Source organism: Sceloporus occidentalis, unplaced genomic scaffold (genome assembly GCF_023333645.1).
Source record: "Sceloporus occidentalis isolate IW3139 unplaced genomic scaffold, rSceOcc1.0.p SCAF_102, whole genome shotgun sequence".
In the NCBI taxonomy this organism is placed as follows: domain Eukaryota; kingdom Metazoa; phylum Chordata; class Lepidosauria; order Squamata; family Phrynosomatidae; genus Sceloporus; species Sceloporus occidentalis.
Window position 1 is genome coordinate 3,137,034 of NW_028317082.1, and position 25,046 is coordinate 3,162,079.

General features: G+C 36.8%; 7 non-coding genes across 7 annotated transcripts; 2 read left to right on the forward strand and 5 right to left on the reverse strand.

Annotated features, from left to right (window-relative positions):
- Positions 1–9,527: 9,527 nt before the first annotated feature.
- Positions 9,528–9,600, forward strand: TRNAR-UCG (transfer RNA arginine (anticodon UCG)). The gene has a single exon. It is a non-coding gene; the product is annotated as a tRNA-Arg (tRNA).
- A 774-nt stretch (positions 9,601–10,374) lies between these two features.
- TRNAL-CAA (transfer RNA leucine (anticodon CAA)) lies at positions 10,375–10,485 on the reverse strand. Its single transcript has 2 exons — positions 10,448–10,485; positions 10,375–10,420 (listed from the first exon to the last, which is right to left on the reverse strand). It is a non-coding gene; the product is annotated as a tRNA-Leu (tRNA).
- Positions 10,486–11,722: 1,237 nt separating this feature from the next.
- On the forward strand, positions 11,723–11,795 carry TRNAR-UCG (transfer RNA arginine (anticodon UCG)). Its single transcript has one exon. It is a non-coding gene; the product is annotated as a tRNA-Arg (tRNA).
- Positions 11,796–18,880: 7,085 nt separating this feature from the next.
- TRNAL-CAA (transfer RNA leucine (anticodon CAA)) lies at positions 18,881–18,990 on the reverse strand. Its single transcript has 2 exons — positions 18,953–18,990; positions 18,881–18,926 (listed from the first exon to the last, which is right to left on the reverse strand). It is a non-coding gene; the product is annotated as a tRNA-Leu (tRNA).
- Positions 18,991–19,875: 885 nt separating this feature from the next.
- On the reverse strand, positions 19,876–19,962 carry TRNAR-UCU (transfer RNA arginine (anticodon UCU)). The gene is given in 2 exon segments: positions 19,876–19,911; positions 19,926–19,962. It is a non-coding gene; the product is annotated as a tRNA-Arg (tRNA).
- A 1,096-nt stretch (positions 19,963–21,058) lies between these two features.
- Positions 21,059–21,169, reverse strand: TRNAL-CAA (transfer RNA leucine (anticodon CAA)). The gene is made up of 2 exons: positions 21,132–21,169; positions 21,059–21,104 (listed from the first exon to the last, which is right to left on the reverse strand). It is a non-coding gene; the product is annotated as a tRNA-Leu (tRNA).
- Positions 21,170–22,072: 903 nt separating this feature from the next.
- On the reverse strand, positions 22,073–22,160 carry TRNAR-UCU (transfer RNA arginine (anticodon UCU)). The gene is given in 2 exon segments: positions 22,073–22,108; positions 22,124–22,160. It is a non-coding gene; the product is annotated as a tRNA-Arg (tRNA).
- Between the last annotated feature and the right edge of the window lie 2,886 nt (positions 22,161–25,046).

Consider the following 25,046-nt stretch of genomic DNA (forward strand, 5'->3'; position numbering starts at 1 on the left):
ACATTGCTATGGATTTCATTGTCGACTTGCCTAACTCCAGAGGGCATACAGTCATACTCATGGTGGTGGATCGTTTTTCCAAAATGGCTCACATGATTCCATTGAAGAAATTACCTTCTGCTGCTACATTGGCTGATGTCTTCATACGCGAGATCGTCCGGCTCCATGGACTACCTACCGAGATTGTTTCAGACCGAGGCTCACAGTTCATAGCACGCTTCTGGCGTGAATTCACCAAAGCCTTGGGCATTACTCTGGCCTTCTCGTCTGCATACCATCCCCAATCTAATGGGGCAGCTGAAAGGGCTAACCAGCATCTGGAGCAATATCTACGCCTGTTCATTAACAACCACCAAGACAACTGGGTTGATCTACTACCCTTTGCTGAATTTGCCCGTAACAACTCCGTGCAGGAGTCTACAGGGGTATCCTCCTTCTACTGCCTATACGGTTTTCACCCTCAGCCTTTCCCTGGGGCATTTCCCGTCTCTACGGTTCCGGCCCTACAAGAAAGGCTGGTTGCCATCCGGGCTACTTGGTCGTCTGTACAAGAGACACTACGACTCGCGGGCAGGCGACAGGAACTTCAAGCTAATAAGAAACGTTCCCGCCCTCCTGCTTATTTGCCTGGAGACAGGGTTTGGTTATCCACCAGATACCTCAAGCTAAGGGTGCCATCTATGAAGTTGGCTCCGCGTTTCATTGGTCCCTTCCCTATAATTCGCCGGATCAATCCGGTAGCCTATGAACTCCTGTTACCCCGAACACTCCGGATTCCTCGAGTTTTCCACGTCTCCCTCCTGAAACCTCTGGTGTGCAATCGTTTTACCACCGTTAGACCACCACCGGCGGGCACCTCTGTCGCAGATTCCCCTCGACGTTGTCCTCAAATGATTTTGGCTACTCGCAGACAACAAGGGAGTGTACAGTACTTGATTCACTGGAGAGGACTTGGTCCAGAGAGTCGTTCCTGGGTTCCCGCCGCTCGTCTCAACGCCCCCCGTCTGGTACGTGCCTTCCTCGCTAGGAGACGTGTGGGTCTTGCCAGGGGTCGCCCGGTGGTCGCCCCTTCGAGGGGGGGTACTGTTACGTACCTGGCTGCCGGTTCCTCTGGGTCCGCGGATCTTCAGCCGCTGCGGAGAGGAGGGAGACCGCCGGCTTCACCGCAACGGCATCAGCCGCCACGGAGGAGGGGGAGACCCCCCACCTTGCCGCAGCGACCTCCACGGAGAAGGGGGAGACCCCCCGCCCTGCCACAGCAGCTTCAGCCGCCGCGGAGGAGAGGAAGACCTCCCTCCTCCGCAAGACAGCTTCTGCCGCCGCGAGGACGGGGAAGACCCCGCAGCTCCACACGGCGGCCGCCGTCTATTGGAAACCGGTCCGGACCTGCCGCGTGTACTCGTTCCTCATGCCACCTAGTGGCGCCAGCCGGTACTACAGGTCTTTTTAAGAATTTGAGACCTCGCCAATCCCAAGATGGCCGCGGACCGGAAGTGACATAACGGGATTTTGAAATTATGGCGGGAAAACACTAATTGAGGTCCAGACTTCCTCTTCCTATTTAAGAGCCTCAGAAACCTTCCAGCTTTGCCTTCTGATGGTTGTACCTATCTTGCATAGTGTCTTCTCAGTACGCGTTCCTGTTGATTTCCCGTTACCGACCCGGCTTGTTCCTGTTACCGATTCCCTGGTGTTTGACTCTGGCTTTCCTCACGACGATTCTGACCTCTGGCTTCCTGACCTCGGCTTACCCTGCAACGATCCTGACTTCTGGCTTCCTGACCTTGGCTTGCTCATTGGCTATTCTGTACTGGACTCTGGTATCTGTCTATTTGGACTTGCACACGCTGTTCTACCTGATTACAGGTTCTATCTTATGCTGTGCGTGACAGATACGATATAAATGATATAAATGGTTGATAACAATATAAAAGATATAATAGATTACTTAGAATATAGATTATCACAAATTCTTTTTTTGTTTTTTTTTTTTCTCTTAAAAATATTAGATAAAATTATGGGACTCACAGAGACTCACAGAGATATATAAGTATTGTTAATCTTTAGATAAGATATCTTCACAAAGTTAGAATTGAGATATTAGGATAGGAAAATTTAAAAGACACTAATATATACTCATGACACATTATATATATGGGTGAATAGTAATAGATTTATTAGAATAAATCACTTGAGAAGAAGGAGACTTCTATTATAGCTATTAACATAAATTCCCTTTCTGATATATATATTGACAAAAACCTATGATCATATACTAATATAGGTATATTTATATATATATATATATATATGTATATATTTTTTTTTTCATTTTTTTTTTTTATTTATTTATTTTTTTAATTACAATATTAGATAAAATTATGGAACTCACAGAGATTCACAGAGATATATGAGTATTGTTAGTCTTTGGATAAGATACTTTCCCAAACTAGAATTGAGATATTAGGATAAGAAAATTTAAAAGACACTAATATATACTCACGGCACATTAGATATATGGGTGAAGAAGGAGACTTCTATTATAGCTATTAATATAAATTTCCTTTCTGATACATATATTGACAAAAACCTATGATCATATACTAATATGGGTATATTTATATATATATATGTATATTATTTCCCCTCCTTTTATTTATTTTTTTTTTTTTCAGGATTAATGATATAAGATATAAGATATTATCACAAGCTATCACCTAAAATACCATCTCAAATGGAAAATATCATGATTGGCTATACTATCATGGTACTGGTTGGAAATGATATATTTTGTGTTATAATCTTGGTCTGGTTATTGAGTTGGTATGTACTGGTTGGAAATGATATATTACTGAGATGGCAATGTATTGACTTGAAATAATATAAATGGTTAATAACAATATAAAAGATGTAGATTATCACATTATTATAAATTATTATTTTTTTTTTGCTTTGCGTAATTTCATTAAATATGATATTTGGATAGATAGATATAGTTTATACTATTTTTATGGAAATAAGAGATGATTGTGCTCCTTACCTTCGTTGGCCTTAAAACACGTCCTCATTCCTTGCTGGTTCAAGGAATTTCTTCACACTAATGGCGGAAATAATGTTTTTCCTGCATAGTGTGTTGGGTTTGATTGTTTTTTTTGTTTATGAATGTTGTTGTCAGGTGTTTTCTAGTTGGAGATTGAGGGATAGGGAGCAGTGCTGGTGGAGGAGGGGAAAACAAATATTCCATGTCCCTTAAATTGATGACAATTAATGCACAGGGTTTAAATTCTCCATATAAGAGATCTTATTTGTATGACACATTAATGAAAGAGGGGATAGATATTGCATTTATTCAAGAGACACACTGGAATCAAATAATAGAAAAATCTGCTTGGAAATATCATAGATACCGACATATTTATGTATCTTCTGAAGCGGGGAGTAGCAGTGGCGTCTCCAGGTTTCATATTTAGGGGGGGCACATGGGGGGCCAGGGACCAAAGTAGGGGGGCCAATTATAAAACGGTACGTATACACTATATATATATATATATATATATATATATATATACACACACGTTAGATGTGCATTTTTAACTACATAATATGCACTTATCTCTTTGAAGTAAAGACTGTGATTAAAATATGATTTCAAAATAACAGCTAAAGTGACAGTTATTTTTCATTCTTTAATATTAGCCCCTGCTGACAATATATATAAATATTAGACCCTGCTGCAGATATATAGAAATATTACACCCTGCTTCCGATATATATTAATATTAACCCCTGCTGCGGATATATATTAATATTAGCCCCTGCTGCGGATACATACTTATATTATACCCTGCTGCCGATATACATACAAATTATACCCTGCTGCCAACATATATTAATATTAGCCCCTACTGCCGATATATAGTATTAGTCCCTGCAGCCAATATATATAAATATTAGCCCCTGCAGCCAATATTTATTGATAATAGGCCCTGCAGCCAATATATATTAATATTAGCCCCTGCTGCCGATATATATAAACATTAGTCCCAGCTTCCGATATATATTAATATTAGCCCCTGCAGCCAATATATATTAATATTAGACCCTGCTGCCAATATATTTGCCACACTGACTGCAGATCAGGGGAAGACAGTGAGAGTCAGTGCAGTGTTCCCTCCTTCTGACTGCACCGTGACATTGAGAGGTCCTCTCCCCTGTAATCATCCCCAGAGTCCCTTTGTCCCCTCATTCACTAAACCATAGCGTTCTTTTACTTACACCCTGTAGTTCAGGTATAGATCAAATAAACAACACATGGAAACAGCACATGCAACTGAATGAGATTAAAAAAAACCTTGTATTTGCAGGTATACATAAATAATGTATGGAAACATAGCATTGCAGGTATAAACCAACAGGACACACAAACCCAGCATTGCAGGTATATATCAACTGGAAATCACATGTACACTCAGCACTGAAGGTTTAGATCAAATAAACAACACATGGAAACAGCACTCCAGGTATTGATCAACTGAATAAGACATACAAATCCTATATTTGCAGGTAAGCATTAATAATGTATGGAAATATAGCCGATACAGATGAACAGAATGACACAAAACCCAGCTTTGCAGATATAAATCAATTGGAAATTACATATAAACTCTGCATTAAAGGTATAGATAAAACCCCCTAAATTACAGGCATAGATCACTGGTCACACACCCCAAAGCCAACCCTGGTGTCCACGCTGCCCACATAGAACCTGACCAGCACCTAAGTTACACATTATGTCAACTTTGTCCCCAAACAGCTGAACGTACACCGTTTTTGTCCCATAAAGACCTCTCCCTCCCAATCTATCCTATCTACCCCCTCTCCCTCCCTATCTACCACAACTGCCTCTCTATCTACCACATCTGCCTCCCAATCTATCCTATGTACCCCCCTCTCCCTCCCAATCTATCCTATGTACCCCCCTCTCCCTCCCAATCTATCCTATCTATCTCCTCTCCCTCCCAATGTATCCCATCCACCCCCATCTCCCTCCCAATCTACACCCTCTCCCTCCCAATCTATCCCATCTACCCCCCTCTCCCTCCCAATCTATCCCATCTACCCCCCTCTCCCTCTCCCTCCCAATCTATCCTATCTACCCCCTCTCCCTCCCAATCTATCCTTATCTACCCCTTCTCACTTCCTACCTCTTCTGACTCTCTAACCCCCTCCTAACTTTCTAACCCCCCCTTTGAAGTTCACTTACCTTGGGCTTGTCCAGCGGTGAGATCGCGAGGTCTCTGTATCCCTGGTTCTGCCGGCTTCACTGCTGGGCGCCGGATATGACGACATATACCGGCGCTCGGCTTGAAATGCCGGCACTGCGAACCAGGAAGAGGCCTCGCGGTCGCGGAGAAGAGTGAGAGGCGCCGAACGGTTGCTGAGAACTTATTCCTCAGCAACCGCTCGGCGCCTCTCACTCTCTCCTCCGGGTCTATAAAAAAAAAAAAAAAAGCCGGCGTTTCAATTGGGGGGGCACACCGGGGGGCACAGCATGATGTAGGGGGGGCCATGGCCCCCTCTGGCCCCCCCCTGCCGACGCCACTGGGGAGTAGCCATATTGATATCAATTAAAAATAAATTTGAGTATATACATCATGAAGCTGATAAGGAAGGAAGAAGGATTATACTTGTCTGTAATATAAATGATGTTACCTATACCATGGTTAGCCTATATGCCCCATCAGAAGGATCGACAAGATTTCTCAATTCAGCTATGGAAACAATAGAAAAAATCTCTAAAGGCTCATTGATTATAGCAGGCGACCTGAATTGCATAATCGATATTGAAAAAGATACTAAGACTTTGAAGAACCGTAAATCAGATGCGTGTTTAAAAACTAGGGCCAAAGCATTTTCCGATTCTCTATTTAAACATGGCCTTTATGATGTGTGGAGGGTGCAACATCCTGAGGAAAGAGACTACTCTTTCTTCTCGAATGTACACCAATCATATTCACGCATTGATTATTTCTTAATGCCTGGTCACTCTTTGGAAATCTCTACTACCTCTCTAATTGGAAATATCTCATGGTCTGACCATGCCCCAGTATTTATTTCTATCAAGGATAACCCTCAATATAGAACAAGAACTCGTTGGAGACTCAACGAATCTCTTTTAAAAACAGAATCCGATAAGATAGATCTGATAAAACAAACAACATCTTTTTTGGAGCATAATGATAATAATGAGACCTCAGATCTAAATTTGTGGTGCACCCTAAAATGTGTTCTTAGGGGACACTTAATAAAAAAGGGTGCTTGGATTAAAAAACAGAGAGGTAAAGAACTTGCCGATCTGTATATTGAGTTGGCAAAACTTGAGAGACTAAATAAACAATATCCATCCAGAGATTTCTCGAAGCAGTTAGAGACTATTAAAGAATCGATAATCATTAAACTTAAAATTAAAACTGAAACAATAATGCAAAGATTGAAATCTGGTTGGCATTATGGAAATAATAGAGTAGGGAAAAATCTTACTAAAAGATTGAAGGCACAAATTGAATCATCTAGAATAAAAAAAATTATACACAATGGAACAACTTGTATATCACCAACACAGATAGGCAATGCCTTTAAACAATATTATGAAACCTTATATAATTTACCCGAACCTAAGATTGCTACTACTGATATAGCTCAATTTTTAGAGACCTTGCATCTTCCAAAACTTTCTGCAGAAAAATTAATACAATTAAATCAACCACTAACAACTCAAGAGACTACTATTGCAATTCTTAATTTGAAAAAAAGGGAAAGCTCCAGGCCCTGATGGCTTTTCAGCTATATTTTTTCCAATCTTGAACTCAGTAATTTCTCCCATCCTAACAAAATCTTTTAATTCTATTTCTACTGGAAGAAGTTTTCCAAAACAGATGTTGGAGGCGAGTATATCGCCAATTCTGAAACCAGGGAAGGATCCTTCACTGGTTGCTAACTACAGGCCAATATCTCTCATCAATTTAGATGTGAAGATATATTCTAAGATCCTGGCCTCTAGATTGGCTCGAATAATACGAGATTTGATACATCCAGATCAGGCAGGATTCATTCCTGGTAGGGCGGGAGAAGAAAATACGCGCAAAATCTTCAATATCATTGAATATATACATAGATATAAAATCTCTTCAGTTATAGTAGCTTTAGATGCCCAAAAGGCATTTGATAGGGTCAATTGGAAGTTCTTAGCTGAAACACTTCAAGCATTTGGTTTAACAGGTCTTTTTCATGACCTAACTATGGCCTTATATACATCTCCGGTCGCAAAGATTAGAGGCCCTTTTTTAGACTCAGATGTGTTTCACATTTATAATGGTACAAGGCAGGGCTGCCCGTTAGCTCCCCTGTTATATGCTCTAACAATTGAGCCTTTAGCTGCCTATATTAGAAACTCTTCTAATATTCATGGTATAAATATTGATAAACATGAATATAGTATTACCTTATATGCAGACAATGTTTTATTAACATTATCTGCACCCTTATTATCTATCCCTGCTTTTTTAAAAGGAATAGAAAAATTTGGATACTATTCTAATTACAAACTTAATTTATCAAAGACTCAGATGATTCCATTTTATCTCTCTGAGTCTCAGATATCTATAGCTCATGGGCATATTCAAAATAATGATCAGACACATCAAATTGATTATTTGGGGATTATAATCGGACCTATACTAGAAGATATCGCCAATATAAATCATAAGAAACTTTTTCTAGAAATAAAATCTTCTCTAGCAAATTGGATGAAACTTGAATTCTCTTGGATGGGTCGTATTAATATTCTTAAAGCTTACATAATTCCCAAAATTTTATATCTTTTTCGATTAATACCTTTTTATGTTTCGAAAGATGTTATCTTAAAATGGGAAAACTTACTATCTCAATTTGTTTGGGCAGCTAAAATAATAAGATTACCCTCGGAGCTTCTTAAAAGACCTATTGAATCTGGGGGTTTAGGTTATCCTGATATAAAGGAACTATATGAAGCCTCTCAAGTAGCTTTTATGATGGCCTGGGGCTCTATAAAAGAGAAAAGCTCTTTGGGTTGGTATAATATAGAGAAATATAATCTTAAAAATCTCGACCCTTTCTTGTTGTTCTGGCTACCTCAATCCCAATTTCAGAAGAAAAAATTTCCGAGCTTAATAATTGCAGACATATTATCCTCTTTCTATAGAATCAAAAAAAGGTTTGCAAAAGGGATTCCATTTACAAAAAATTGTCCCCTGGATGTTCTATCATTTTACATACCTGATCTTGTACTGGACAATTGGAAAATCTCAGGAATAGAGCAGATAGGGGACCTTTATTTAGAGGGAAATCTGGCCTCTTTCTCTCTTATGACTGATAGATATATATTACCGTCAAGAGAAATCTTTAAATATATCAGATTAAAACATTTCTTAATATCAAACCCACCACCTGAATATAACCCTTGGTTGAAATTTATTACTTCGTGTATTTCTAAGGGAACACTGTCTAAGATTTTGAAATTTTTTAAAGATAATAAGACTCTTGATAAGTCTAAGGCACACAAACAATGGGAGAAAGAATTGGAAATTTCTATTCCCTTAGATTCTTGGTATAAAACATGGCAATTTACTAAAAAAGCAACTCACTGTATAAATCTTCAAGAACTCTTTTTTAAGATTATATATAGATGGTATATGGTCCCTACACGTATAGTTAAATTTCAACCAAAGAATGGAGACAGGTGCTGGCGATGCCATCTCGAATTAGGATCGCATAAACATATTTGGTGGGATTGTCAAAAACTAACTCAGTTTAAGATAAAAATATCTGAGCTTTATTTGGAATTGTTTGGGTCATATTTGGAACTCTCCCCTCAAAGATTTTTGTTTCATTTAGAGTTTATAGATATTAATAGTAATGAGCAGACCTTATGGGTTAATATACTTTTGGCGTTTAAAATCTGTATTGCTAGATATTGGAGAAAACAGGATTTGCCACATTGGCAAGAGATTAAATTGCAAATAAATTTACAAAGTAATGTAGAAAAATATTTTTTTCTGAAAGAAGCTAACTCAAGAGAGAGGTATGAGTGCATTTGGCAGAAAAGGTTTCAAATAATAGATTAAAAATTCCCTGTGCAGTAATACAACCACAGCACTGCTCCAACGGCCTTTGTTTTAGATCGATTTTGGCCTTGATAATTTATAATCTCCCTCTCCTCCCAAAGAAACACTGAGCGTTTGAATACTTAAAATTATTATTTTTTAATGCTATGAGCTTTAAGGGAATACAACAAATATTCATATATGAATGTCTATGTATATGTTTCTATGTTGTTATGTACCATATGTATTTTAATGTTTTGTCTAACATCAGTCAGAGGAAGGACAGTGGTCATAAAAAGCATATTGTGGCATGTGAAGTAAAGGAAATATAGTTATGTTTCTCTATGAGAAACGTATCCACACATTTTTTCGCAAACTTTACATGCAGACCGCGTGGCCTAATGGATAAGGCGTCTGACTTCGGATCAGAAGATTGAGGGTTCGAGTCCCTTCGTGGTCGGAGTTGCTGGAGCTTTGGTTCTTTAAAGTTCTTCCATATCAATGGAGGTCAGGCAAGTGGAAACCAAGATTTCAATAGTTTCTTTCCATGTTATGTGTCACCCAAGATCTTTAGTCCCTCTTGGTATGAAAGGCAGACATGTCAAAACTAAGATTTCAAATGTTTTTTTTCAATGTGCCATATGATCACCGAATGTAACCCCATCTTGGCCTACACGGTACCTCTACGGATAGTGCGTTGTTGCGAGATTTGATTCAATCAAAGTTGTCTGCAATTTACTCTTTCAAAAACTTTCAGCAAACATGAATTCTTTTTCCAACTATTGTTATGAAGACTTTGGCTCAAAGCGGCTCCATAAGAGTCACAGGCACCCTTGATTTTCTGTTGTACACTTCCTAATCTCTTTCCCCCAAGAAATCTATGTGACAGCTATTGGAAAGTATCTACACCTGGTTCGTTATTTTCACCTCTTTCGTTATGTCTTGTCTCCAAAGTGCGGAATAAGACTCTCGCGTTCCGTCCAGACCTCGTTGCTTAATGGGTAAGGTGTCTGACTTTGGATTGGAAGATTGCGGATTTGAGTTGTCTTGAGGTTGCTGGTGATTTAGATCCCCAGGTTACTGTTCTTTTGAGTCTAGAGATTGTACATTGCTGTCTTATGTTATGAAATCAATGTCTTCTGCAATGTACTCTTTAAACGCTTAAATTCAATCTTGGATTCTTTCTCAAAAAATTGTTGAATTAAACGAAGCTCAAAGCACAAAAAGAGATGACTGTCAGAAGTGGGATTTGAACCCACACCCCCACATGGAGACCAGAAGACCCTCACAGAGAGAAGATAGCATTACTTGAGTCTGGCGCCTTAGACCACTCGGCCATCCTGACAAGCTACTGCTGCTACGAAAGAAGATATTTTTTTTACATAGTTTCAAGGCAAGGGACTAGCTCTTAGGGGACCTTTTGCCACTGCATTGGTTTAAAGTGGCTTCATTAGAGTCACAGGGTAAGCAGACTTGAGATCCTGCATGTGAAGGCTAAGATTTCACATGTGTTTTTTGATGTGCCATATGTCCACCAAACTTATCGCCCCCTGGGCATGCAGGGTTCTTCTACGTATTGTGCGTTGCCACCACCTTTAATGAAATCAAAGTTGATTGCGATGTACTGTTTCAAACACTTAAAAGCAAACTTTAATTCTTTCTCCAACTATTGTTATGAAGACTTTGGCTCCAAGTGGCTCCATAAGAGTCACAGGGCACCCTTGATTTTCTGTTGTACATTTCCTAATCTTTTTGCCCAAAGAAATCTATGTGATCATCCTTTGTATAATGTGCCACAGGGCCCACTACTGAAACACATTTCACACTAGAGTAAAATCTGTCAATTGTATTACAGACATTTTTCAGAGACAATTTGTGGATATTGCAACCTAAAACTAAACAAGCACATCAAATGCAGTCAACCACTGGAAAAAAAACACCACTCTAGTGGGACTCGAACACACAACCTTTGAATATTGGCATTATTTTCGCATCAAAACTTTAATCTTACAAACGGAGCGCTAAACTGCTTTCCACACTTGTGTTAGATAGTTCTATTGTTTCAGATTACCATAATTTCTCACAGACAAATTGTGGATATTTGGAAATACAATTTAATGCTTCAATTAAAATCTGTCAGATTAAGATCTGTCAATAGTATTACAGAAATTTTTCAGAGACAATTTGTGGATATTGCAACTTACAACTAAACAAGAACATCAAATGCAGTCAACCACTGGAAAAATAACAACACTGGTGGGACTCGAACCCACAACCTTTGAATGCCTTGTCAAGTGCTAGAAGTCCAATACGCTATCCACTGCGCCAAAGAGCCTCGATACGTAGACAGAAAACGTCATGAAACCACCTATCTGACTCACGCATAATCCTTCGTACATAGATGTTTCAAATGCATTTGTCGTTTCTGTGTCCTATGTTTGTCTGCGTGTTCTTAATTAACATCAGTCAGAGGAAGGACAGTGGTCATAAAAAGCATATTGTGGCATGTGAAGTAAAGGAAATATAGTTATGTTTCTCTATGAGAAACGTATCCACACATTTTTTCACAAACTTTACATGCAGACCGCGTGGCCTAATGGATAAGGCATCTGACTTCGGATCAGAAGATTGAGGGTTCGAGTCCCTTTGTGGTCGGAGTTGATGGAGGTTTGGTTTCGTTGTTCTTTAGAGTTCTTCCATATCAATGAATGTCAGGCAAGTGGAAACTAAGATTTCAACAGTTTCTTTCCATGTTACGTGTCACCCAAGATTTTTAGTCCCTCTTGGTATGAAAGGCAGACATGTCAAAACTAAGATTTCAAGTGTTTTTTTTCAATGTGCCATATGATCACCGAATGTTACCCCATCTTGGCCTACACGGTACCTCTACGGATAGTGCGTTGTTGCGAGATTTGATTCAATCAAAGTTGTCTGCAATTTACTCTTTCAAAAACTTTTTTTTTTTTTTTTTTTATTAGACCACATCACATACAATATAAAGAAAAACATATATATAAGCAGAAAGTGCCGATAATAAATATAGCAGCATATGTATACATATATTCATCATTCCACTTATAAATATAGCAGCATATATGTGCAGATATTCATCATTCCACTTACAGAGAATGGAACAAGTTTTTCTACTTTGTATATATAAGTTATTGATGCGTCTAAAATTGCAATATAAAACATATACAACACAATTAGACCGGGATTAGAGCAAAACTTCCCAGTCTATACCCCACAACGAGAAAAAGAAGAAAAACAAAAAAAACCCCAAAAAAACCCAAAAAAAACCACAAGAAAAAAAGAATCACCAACAAACCATCCATACAATACATTCAAACTGTCAAGCCAAGTTGATATAATCAGTATGTTTATACGTTATGTTATAAATTTGGGAGAATGTCAGGGTGCCGTCAGCCACGGTCTCCAGATGTTATGGAATTTCTGTAAACACTGGTGAGATAGAAAAAAGCCACGTTCCATCAAACATTGATGGCTGATTTGATTCACCACATGATCCAAAGAAATAGATAATGATTGTAGCCATTGTCTAGCTAAAATTATCTTCATGGCTAGCAAGCATTGTACTACAAAAGCCCTTTGGTTAAATCGAAATCCGTTTAAATCAAAATGTAGTAGGGCTCTTCGCATAGTAGGTGCTATGTTTTGATTTAAAGTATCAGAAATGAGCTTAAATATATCTTGCCAAATACTTTGGATCTGTGGGCATTCCCACCAGATATGGGAGAATGATCCTAAAGAAGAACGGCATCTCCAACAGAGAGGGGACGCATTATAATTAAATTTACACTGTTTCACCGGGGTTATATACCATCTCCACATTATCTTGTAATGCAGTTCAATCATGTTGAGGCAATGCGAAATTTTATTAATTTCAAATAAACTACCAATCCATATATTTAAATCTATCAGACACTTTAAGTCTGATTGCCATGATTTTAATGCAATATGAACAAGGGGAGTTTCTATTTCTTCAAGCAGTATATACCACTTTTTTAGGCTTTTTAGAATAATTTCTGTAGAAAACATATCGCAGATCTTTTGACTCAAAATAGATGAGGACTGCACATACAAATGAGATCTAACATAGAAAGTTATCCTAAAGACATTGAAGGACTCCAGATTGCCGAATTCAAATTCCTCTGAGAGCTGAGAGAACGTTTTTGTTTTATCCTGTATCAAAATATCTATAATCCTTTTATTCCTATAGTTGGTCCAGTTTCTCAAATTTAATTGGGAGATATTATACTGGAGAGTTTCAAGCGGAGCTGTTGAAACTATTTTATTACGGAGGCCTAATCAAGGCTTAATATACTCCCAAAACTCCATAGAACTATGGAGAGTAATTGGTAGGTTATTTCTAATTGATTTAAGCTTAAAATGATGTAGCCAAAGTATGCATTCCAGATTTGAGAAGCCTGTCAACTCTTGCTCAATCACAAACCAATCTAACAACGGGAGCCTGACCGGAATCATTTGAAGAAGATATAACCATTTGGGGACTATATAGGATCTAATGACATTCATTCTACCAAGCCAAGAAATAAAAAGGCCTTTCCACTCTTTAATTTGCTTAATCAATTCATCTCGTAATTTACTAAAGTTAACTTCTATAATTTCCGAAATCTTGATTGGGATTACAACCCCCAGGTAGTCGATTTTATCGGTCGCCCAAGAGAATTCGAAGGATTCCTCAATGCTAGTTTTTGATGAAGCTGAGATATTCATCATTACAGCTTGTGTTTTTGTGATATTCAATTTATAATTCGAGAAGCTGCTAAATAAATTAATTTCGGCCATCAAATGATCAACTGAATTTAACGGATCATACAGAGATAGTAATATGTCATCCGCGTATAGACAAAGTTTATTTTCCAAATCACCAATTCTTATTCCTTTAATGCTTTTATTGAGTCTAATTCTCGAAGCTAATGGTTCTAATGTGAGAATATATAGCAAAGGTGCCAATGGGCAACCTTGTCGAGTCCCGTTATTTAATCTAAAACGTTCCGATTTAAAGCCTTGACCAACTACCATTGCGGTTGGTGTTGTATACAACGCCATAACAGCTCGAATAAAGCCTTCACCAAAGCCATAAGACCTCAATGTCTGTTCTAAGAAGGTCCAGTTAACCCGGTCAAAGGCCTTTTCCGCGTCCAAAGCCAAGAGGATTGATGGAATTTCATGAGTGGTTACATATTCTACTATGTCAATAATCTTACGGACATTATCACTAGATTGTCTTCCTTTTATAAAGCCAGACTGATCTCTACAAATTAACTGTGGGCACAATGGTTTTAAACGGGCAGCTAGTATTGAAGAGTATATTTTAGTATCCAAATTAATCAAAGAGATTGGCCTATAATCGGCACTCTTTCCCAGCTTTAGGTATAGGAAGAATAATAGCCTCCAACATGCCATTAGGAAAGGACTTATTTGCGCTGATTTCGTTGAACATACTTGTTAGGTGCGGAACTATCAATTTGGACAGTTTTTTATAAAACAGTGCTGTATATCCGTCGGGACCAGGAGCTTTACGTACTTTTAGTTTTTTTATCGCTACATTTACTTCACTCTCCAAAAAGGGAGCGTCCAATTGTTCTATCAATGTATCAGTCAACTTCGGCAATCTGGAGTCCTGCAGATATTGTCTCATCTGTACATCATCTTGGGATTGACCTACAATATTATACAGGGATGTATAAAACTTACCAAAAGATGTCCCAATATTATCAGGACTAGAAATATATTTATCCCCATCTATAAGTTTAAGAATTCGATTTTTTAAATTTCTATTTTTTAATTGGTTGGTAAGCTGTTTCTCTGCCCGGTTCCCAGCGTAGTAGAATTTTTGCTTTAACTTAATCAAATTATAATTTGCTTTACTTATTAAACGGTCCTCAATTTCTTTTTTGATTTTAATCATATTCATAATGTCTTGTTCTCCATGAGATTGACCGCACTTCCTTTTTAAATTACTCAATGAAATATATAGATCAGACAATTTTTCTTTTCCTTTTTTCCTATTATATGCATCTTTTTTAATTAAATATCCTCTCAAGACACATTTATAAGCGCACCAGATATTACCCAGACTCATATTATGCGTCAAATTCTCAAGAAAAAACTGAGTGGTCGTCTGGGAAATGTAATCAAGAGAATCCTTACAGCCTAATGATGATTCATTTATCCAAGGGCGTAAAGTCAAATGAAATTTCTTTTCTATTTCCAGACAAACTGGATCATGATCTGTCCAGGCTGCATTTCCTATACTAATGCGCTTACAATCTGAAATCACGTTCGCTGTAGTTAATATAAGATCTATACGTGAAAAAGTCTTATGTCGACCCGAAAAAAAGGTATAATCTTTGTCTGCCGGTCTCAACGTCCTCCAAATGTCATAGAGTTTATATTTACCAAGAGTAATACTGAAAGCATTAGATAAATTAACTTGATTTCTGTTAGGAGTTCTACCTCGGGGACTGGGAGTGTCCAATACTGCATCAGGAGCACAATTAAAGTCCCCCATACACAAAAAGGTTCCCTGGGTATATTTCTGAATTTTTTGTAGTGTGCCATTTAAGAAATGGTTCTGTTTATAATTAGGTGCATATATATTCAAAATAGAAAATAATCTCTCGTCTAATTTACACACTATGAAAACATATCTAGCGTGAGAATCCTTCTGCTTATAGATCAACTCAACTTTAATTTTATTTGAGATTAGGATAGCTACACCTCGCTTTTTCCTGCTAGGTAACGATGAATGTTCAAGCACCATATATCTTTTATTGTTCAGTCTGTAGATATCTGCATTTTTCAAATGTGTTTCTTGGACGCAACATATGTCTATATGATGATTATTTATATAATTGAATAGCGAATATCTTTTATGAGGCAGATTTAAACCTTGAACATTCAACAAAATAATCTTAAATAGATCTTCCATGTTTCGGATGGTTATTATAACTAACATAAACCTGATAAGGCTTGACACCCTCACAATCCATACATCCTACATCCACACACAAATAACACAATTTACAAAAATTAATGGAAGCCCAAATACTATCCAAACATCGGAGAAAAAACCCAACATTCTCCCAGGACATAGTAACTCCACCTTGTTGAGGAGCTATACGGGAACTAATCTATATTGAGGAAAGAATAATAAATAGACCAAATGGGTGAGGGGGAAAAAAATAAACAAAAAAAAAACGAAAAAAAAATAAATAAACAAAAAAAAAAAAACTAGTGTATTTGGCAGTTAATCATATTAATCTTGTCTATGCCAAAATTAATCCTAAGTGATCAATAAAGATATCTTAGGGAAATAAGATCCCGTAAAAATATAAAAGATTTAAGTTATAAGTATAATTATGTGTTAAGTGGCATATATCGTGAAATTAGAAACACCATACTCCAAATGGTAAAATGCTTTATATCTAATTAAATTTTTTTTTAAAACTAAGTGTGGATTAAATTATATCATTATTGCATATGTACATACCCTTCAAATCCATTAATTCACCAATACCTGTAGTTTAATAATAGCACAAGTGAATATTCCTCCTACACTCCTTCAAAAACCATATAATATGAGATTACACCTATATAATTTTGTATAAATAACACACACTAAAAAAAAAAAAAAAAATCCCCCCCCAGAAGTCGCGCATCCGCGAGATTATTATTGCAAACCATGTACTACATTTCCTTTAAGCCAACTCCTAGCTTCATCAACCGTTGATAGCTTAACTGGTTGATGCTGAGCGGACATAATAAACAATTTTACTGGGAATCCCCACGAGTATCTAATATTTTGCTCTCTCAAAATCTTGGTCACTTCTTTAAATTCAAATCTCTTTTGTCTAGTAAATAGAGAGAGATCTTGAAAGAACATTAAGTTTTGAAATTTATCTACTTTCGGAACATATTTACTTGTTGCCAATAATATTTTGTATCGTATAAAGAAAGTTGAGAAGCGAATAATTATATCTCTGGGTTTTCCTTCAGCAAGATTCTTTGGTTTTAACGTTCTGTGTACACGTTCAATCATATCGTCTCTATCAACATCACGGATGCCCATATCTAAAAACAATTCTTTCAAATACGTTCTGATAGAGTCCTGCTTAATATCCTCCGAAATGCCATGTATCCTTAAGTTCTTCCTGCGTGTGCGATCCTCGGCGTCATTTAATTTTTGTTCCAGGTTTCTTATGATGTTCTCTTTATGGTTAAGGTCATCTTTAATTGATTTTAACTCTAATTCAAGAAACTCATTCTTTTGCATAATTAGATTGAAACATTCTTGCGTTTTTTTAAATTCACTTTTCCACTCCATGTTCACTTTCATGAGTTCATCTTTAAATGAGTTCAGCTGAGATTCCATACATAATTGCAAATATTCTTTGGTAATCATTTGAGTAGATTGTGCTGCAGGACTTAAAGAGTGTCTTCCAATTTCATCAATAGTGGAATCAGATAAGCACACAGATTCCTCCATTTTCCTATGAACCTGGGGTGAAAATAGCATAGAAATCTTTTTTTCTTTTTTTTGGTCTAGATCTCTTTTCTCTCTTTTTTTTTATTTTGGATCCTCTCTTTTTGACGCCATCGTGTCCTCTTTATTATTGTAAATATCGAAATAAACAAATAAAAAGATTATGACTATATTTTTTTTCTTTTTTTTTTTCTTTTTATTTTTTACTTTTTTTTTCCTCTCCTTTTCCTTATTTTTTTTTTTTTTCTTTCTTTTTTTTTCTTCTTATAACCACAGTTCAAGTATTGAGTGATAATCAAAATTTTATAAATTCATTAGTGAAGTATGTGTCAAAATTCATTAGTGAAGTATGTGTCAAAATATGAATCAAAATATATGATCCCAAAATCAATAATTTATATATAGACCATGATCCACTAGTTGATTAGAATCACAGAGACAAATCAAATTTCACCTCCTTCCAAGCTTGATTAGATTAAGGTGTCCTATTCCAGCATAATTATAATAATTAATAATTTAAATTAGATTTCAACATGATTAGAAGACGCAAGCCGTATCACGTAGTGGAGATAAACTGGATCAGTTAATTCCATCCAAATCTGAATTCATGTGTATAGATAATGGGTTGATAACATAATTGATAGCATGATTGATAGCATGATTGGTAAAGTTGAATTCATATAAAGGGATCAATTTTCTTACTCCTGTGTAGCTTGATTAAATTATAAAGTCTGTTTTCCAACATGATTAAGTTATAAAGTCTGTTTCCAACATGATTATAGTACTTTCAATATATTAGTATAAACATACATTTTTTCCCTTTTCCTTTTCTTTTTTCAATGGAAATATCCCTAGATCTGTTACCAAATTAGAATGTCCTCCACCATCATGATTGTAATATAGACAGGTTCCAAAAAATAATTCCAATCTTGATCCAAAAATAAATAAATAAATAATATTTAACAATTATAGCCGAGTCCTTCAATATGGAGCATCAATCGGTAGCTGCCACACCTCAGGATGTTCTCCCGGGGTTGCTGCAACCGAAGAACTTCCAAGGAAGCCGGGGGAAGAAACCGTACGCTAGCCACACGCTGAGAGTTCGCAGCAAGATCGTCAGGCATACCGGGGAGGCAGATCGCAGGACGCCATCACCTGAAGTTCAATGCACAAAAAAAACAAAGCTCAATGCACAAAAAAAGACGACTGTCAGAAGTGGGATTTGAACCCACACCTCCACATGGAGACCAGAAGACCCTCACAGAGAGAATATAGCATTCTTGAGTCTGGCACCTTAGACCACTCGGCCATCCTGACAAGCTACAGCGGCTACGAAAGAAGATTTTTTTTTTTACATGGTTTCAAGGCAACCTTTTGCCATTGCATTGGTTTAAAGTGGCTTCATTAGAGTCACAGGTTAAGCAGACTTGAGATCCTGCATGTGAAGGCTAAGATTTCACATGTGTTTTTTGATGTGTCATATGACCACCAAACTTATCGCCCTCTGGCCATGCAGGGTTCTTCTACGTATTGTGCGTTGCCAACACCTTTAATGAAATCAAAGTTGATTGCGATGTACTGTTTCAAACACTTAAAAGCAAACTTTAATTTTTTCTCCAACTATTGTTATGAAGACTTTGGCTCCAAGTGGCTCCATAAGAGTCACAGGGCACCCTTGATTTTCTGTTGTACATTTCCTTATCTTTTTGCAGAAAGAAATCTATGTGATCATCCTTTGTATAATGTGCCACAGGGCCCACTACTGAAACACATTTCACACTAGAGTAAAATCTGTCAATTGTATTACAGACATTTTTCAGAGACAATTTGTGGATATTGTAACCTAAAAACTAAACAAGCACATCAAATGCAGTCAACCACTGGAAAAAAACACGACTCTAGTGGGACTTGAACCCACAACCTTTGAATATTGGCATTATTTTCGCATCAAAACTTTAATCTTACAAACGGAGCGCTAAACTGCTTTCCACACTTGTGTTAGATCGTTCTATTGTTTCAGATTACCATAATTTCTCACAGACAAATTGTGGATATTTGGAAATACAATTTAATCTTTCAATTAAAATCTGTCAGATTAAGATCTGTCAATAGTATTACAGAAATTTTTCAGAGACAATTTGTGGATATTGCAACTTATAACTAAACAAGAACATCAAATGCAGTCAACCACTGGAAAAACCACGACTCTGGTGGGCCTCGAACCCACAACCTTTGAATGCCTTGCCAAGTGCTAGAAGTCCAATGCGCTATCCATTGCGCCACAGAGCCTCGATATGTAGACAGAAAACGTCATGAATCCACCTATCTGACTCACGCATAATCCTTCGTACATAGATGTTTCAAATGCATTAGTCGTTTCTGTGTCCTATGTTTGTCTGCGTGTTCTTAATTAACATCAGTCAGAGGAAGGACAGTGGTCATAAAAAGCATATTGTGGCATGTGAAGTAAAGGAAATATAGTTATGTTTCTCTATGAGAAACGTATCCACACATTTTTTCGCAAGCTTTACATGCGGACTGCGTGGCCTAATGGATAAGGCGTCTGTATTCGGATCGGAAGATTGAGTGTTCGAGTCCCTTCGTGGTCGGAGTTGATGGAGGTTTGGCTCTGTTGTTCTTTAGAGTTCTTCCATATCAATGAATGTCAGGCAAGTGGAAACTAAGATTTCAACAGTTTATTTCCATGTTACGTGTCACCCAAGATCTTTAGTCCCTCTTGGTATGAAAGGCAGACATGTCAAAACTAAGATTTCAAGTGTTTTTTTCCAATGTGCCATATGATCACCGAATGTAACCCCATCTTGGCCTACACGGTACCTCTACGGATAGTGCGTTGTTGCGAGATTTGATTCAATCAAAGTTGTCTGCAATTTACTCTTTCAAAAACTTTGAGCAAACATTAATTCTTTTCCAACTATTGTTATGAAGACTTTGGCTCAAAGCGGCTCCATAAGAGTCACAGGCACCCTTGATTTTCTGTTGTACACTTCCTAATCTCTTTCCCCCAAGAAATCTATGTGACAGCTATTGGAAAGTATCTACACCTGGGTCGTTATTTTCACCTCTTTCGGTATGTCTTGTCTCCAAAGTGCGGAATAAGACTCTCGCGTTCCGTCCAGACCTCGTTGCTTAATTGGTAAGGTGTCTGACTTTGGATTGGAAGATTGCGGATTTGAGTTGTCTTGAGGTTGCTGGTGATTTAGATCCCCAGGTTACTGTTCTTTTGAGTCTAGAGATTGTACATTGCTGTCTTATGTTATGAAATCAATGTCTTCTGCAATGTACTCTTTCAACGCTTAAATTCAGTCTTGGATCTCAAAAAATTGTTGAATTAAACGAAGCTCAAAGCACAAAAAGAGATGACTGTCAGAAGTGGGATTTGAACCCACGCCTCTACACGGAGACCAGAAGATCCTCGCAGAGAGAAGATAGCATTACTTGAGTCTGGCCCCTTAGACCACTCGGCCATCCTGACAAGCTACTGCTGCTACGGAAGAAGATATTTTTTTTACATGGTTTCAAGGCAAGGGACTAGCTCTTAGGGGACCTTTTGCCACTGCATTGGTTTAAAGTGGCTTCATTAGAGTCACAGGGTAAGCAGACTTGAGATCCTGCATGTGAAGGCTAAGATTTCACATGTGTTTTTTGATGTGCCATATGACCACCAAACTTATCGCCCTCTGGGCATGCAGGGTTCTTCTACGTATTGTGCGTTGCCAACACCTTTAATGAAATCAAAGTTGATTGCGATGTACTGTTTCAAACACTTAAAGGCAAACTTTAATTCTTTCTCCAACTATTGTTATGAAGACTTTGGCTCCAAGTGGCTCCATAAGAGTCACAGGGCACCCTTGATTTTCTGTTGTACATTTCCTAATCTTTTTGCCCAAAGAAATCTATGTGATCATCTTTTGTATAATGTGCCACAGGGCCCACTACTGAAACACATTTCACACTAGAGTAAAATCTGTCAATTGTATTACAGACATTTTTCAGAGACAATTTGTGGATATTGCAACCTAAAACTAAACAAGCACATCAAATGCGGTCAACCACTGGAAAAAAAACACCACTCTAGTGGGACTCGAACCCACAACCTTTGAATATTGGCATTATTTTGGCATCAAAACTTTAATCTTACAAACGGAGCGCTAAACTGCTTTCCACACTTGTGTTAGATAGTTCTATTGTTTCAGATTACCATAATTTCTCACAGACAAATTGTGGATATTTGGAAATACAATTTAATCTTTCAATTAAAATCTGTCAGATTAAGATCTGTCAATAGTATTACAGACATTTTTCTGAGACAATTTGTGGATATTGCAACTTATAACTAAACAAGAACATCAAATGCAGTCAACCACTGGAAAAACAATGACTCTGGTGAGACTCGAACCCACAACCTTTGAATGCCTTGCTCAAGTGCTAGAAGTCCAATGCGCTATCCATTGCGCCACAGAGCCTAGATATGTAGACAGAAAACGTCATGAATCCACCTATCTGACTCACGCATAATCCTTCGTACATAGATGTTAATATAGTTAATATAAGATCTATACGTGAAAAAGTCTTATGTCGACCCGAAAAAAAGGTATAATCTTTGTCTGCCGGTCTCAACGTCCTCCAAATGTCATAGAGTTTATATTTACCAAGAGTAATACTGAAAGCATTAGATAAATTAACTTGATTTCTGTTAGGAGTTCTACCTCGGGGACTGGGAGTGTCCAATACTGCATCAGGAGCACAATTAAAGTCCCCCATACACAAAAAGGTTCCCTGGGTATATTTCTGAATTTTTTGTAGTGTGCCATTTAAGAAATGGTTCTGTTTATAATTAGGTGCATATATATTCAAAATAGAAAATAATCTCTCGTCTAATTTACACACTATGAAAACATATCTAGCGTGAGAATCCTTCTGCTTATAGATCAACTCAACTTTAATTTTATTTGAGATTAGGATAGCTACACCTCGCTTTTTCCTGCTAGGTAACGATGAATGTTCAAGCACCATATATCTTTTATTGTTCAGTCTGTAGATATCTGCATTTTTCAAATGTGTTTCTTGGACGCAACATATGTCTATATGATGATTATTTATATAATTGAATAGCGAATATCTTTTATGAGGCAGATTTAAACCTTGAACATTCAACAAAATAATCTTAAATAGATCTTCCATGTTTCGGATGGTTATTATAACTAACATAAACCTGATAAGGCTTGACACCCTCACAATCCATACATCCTACATCCACACACAAATAACACAATTTACAAAAATTAATGGAAGCCCAAATACTATCCAAACATCGGAGAAAAAACCCAACATTCTCCCAGGACATAGTAACTCCACCTTGTTGAGGAGCTATACGGGAACTAATCTATATTGAGGAAAGAATAATAAATAGACCAAATGGGTGAGGGGGAAAAAAATAAACAAAAAAAAAACGAAAAAAAAAAAAATAAACAAAAAAAAACAAACTAGTGTATTTGGCAGTTAATCATATTAATCTTGTCTATGCCAAAATTAATCCTAAGTGATCAATAAAGATATCTTAGGGAAATAAGATCCCGTAAAAATATAAAAGATTTAAGTTATAAGTATAATTATGTGTTAAGTGGCATATATCGTGAAATTAGAAACACCATACTCCAAATGGTAAAATGCTTTATATCTAATTAAATTTTTTTTTAAAACTAAGTGTGGATTAAATTATATCATTATTGCATATGTACATACCCTTCAAATCCATTAATTCACCAATACCTGTAGTTTAATAATAGCACAAGTGAATATTCCTCCTACACTCCTTCAAAAACCATATAATATGAGATTACACCTATATAATTTTGTATAAATAACACACACTAAAAAAAAAAAAAAAAATCCCCCCCCAGAAGTCGCGCATCCGCGAGATTATTATTGCAAACCATGTACTACATTTCCTTTAAGCCAACTCCTAGCTTCATCAACCGTTGATAGCTTAACTGGTTGATGCTGAGCGGACATAATAAACAATTTTACTGGGAATCCCCACGAGTATCTAATATTTTGCTCTCTCAAAATCTTGGTCACTTCTTTAAATTCAAATCTCTTTTGTCTAGTAAATAGAGAGAGATCTTGAAAGAACATTAAGTTTTGAAATTTATCTACTTTCGGAACATATTTACTTGTTGCCAATAATATTTTGTATCGTATAAAGAAAGTTGAGAAGCGAATAATTATATCTCTGGGTTTTCCTTCAGCAAGATTCTTTGGTTTTAACGTTCTGTGTACACGTTCAATCATATCGTCTCTATCAACATCACGGATGCCCATATCTAAAAACAATTCTTTCAAATACGTTCTGATAGAGTCCTGCTTAATATCCTCCGAAATGCCATGTATCCTTAAGTTCTTCCTGCGTGTGCGATCCTCGGCGTCATTTAATTTTTGTTCCAGGTTTCTTATGATGTTCTCTTTATGGTTAAGGTCATCTTTAATTGATTTTAACTCTAATTCAAGAAACTCATTCTTTTGCATAATTAGATTGAAACATTCTTGCGTTTTTTTAAATTCACTTTTCCACTCCATGTTCACTTTCATGAGTTCATCTTTAAATGAGTTCAGCTGAGATTCCATACATAATTGCAAATATTCTTTGGTAATCATTTGAGTAGATTGTGCTGCAGGACTTAAAGAGTGTCTTCCAATTTCATCAATAGTGGAATCAGATAAGCACACAGATTCCTCCATTTTCCTATGAACCTGGGGTGAAAATAGCATAGAAATCTTTTTTTCTTTTTTTTGGTCTAGATCTCTTTTCTCTCTTTTTTTTTATTTTGGATCCTCTCTTTTTGACGCCATCGTGTCCTCTTTATTATTGTAAATATCGAAATAAACAAATAAAAAGATTATGACTATATTTTTTTTCTTTTTTTTTTTCTTTTTATTTTTTACTTTTTTTTTCCTCTCCTTTTCCTTATTTTTTTTTTTTCTTTCTTTTTTTTTCTTCTTATAACCACAGTTCAAGTATTGAGTGATAATCAAAATTTTATAAATTCATTAGTGAAGTATGTGTCAAAATTCATTAGTGAAGTATGTGTCAAAATATGAATCAAAATATATGATCCCAAAATCAATAATTTATATATAGACCATGATCCACTAGTTGATTAGAATCACAGAGACAAATCAAATTTCACCTCCTTCCAAGCTTGATTAGATTAAGGTGTCCTATTCCAGCATAATTATAATAATTAATAATTTAAATTAGATTTCAACATGATTAGAAGACGCAAGCCGTATCACGTAGTGGAGATAAACTGGATCAGTTAATTCCATCCAAATCTGAATTCATGTGTATA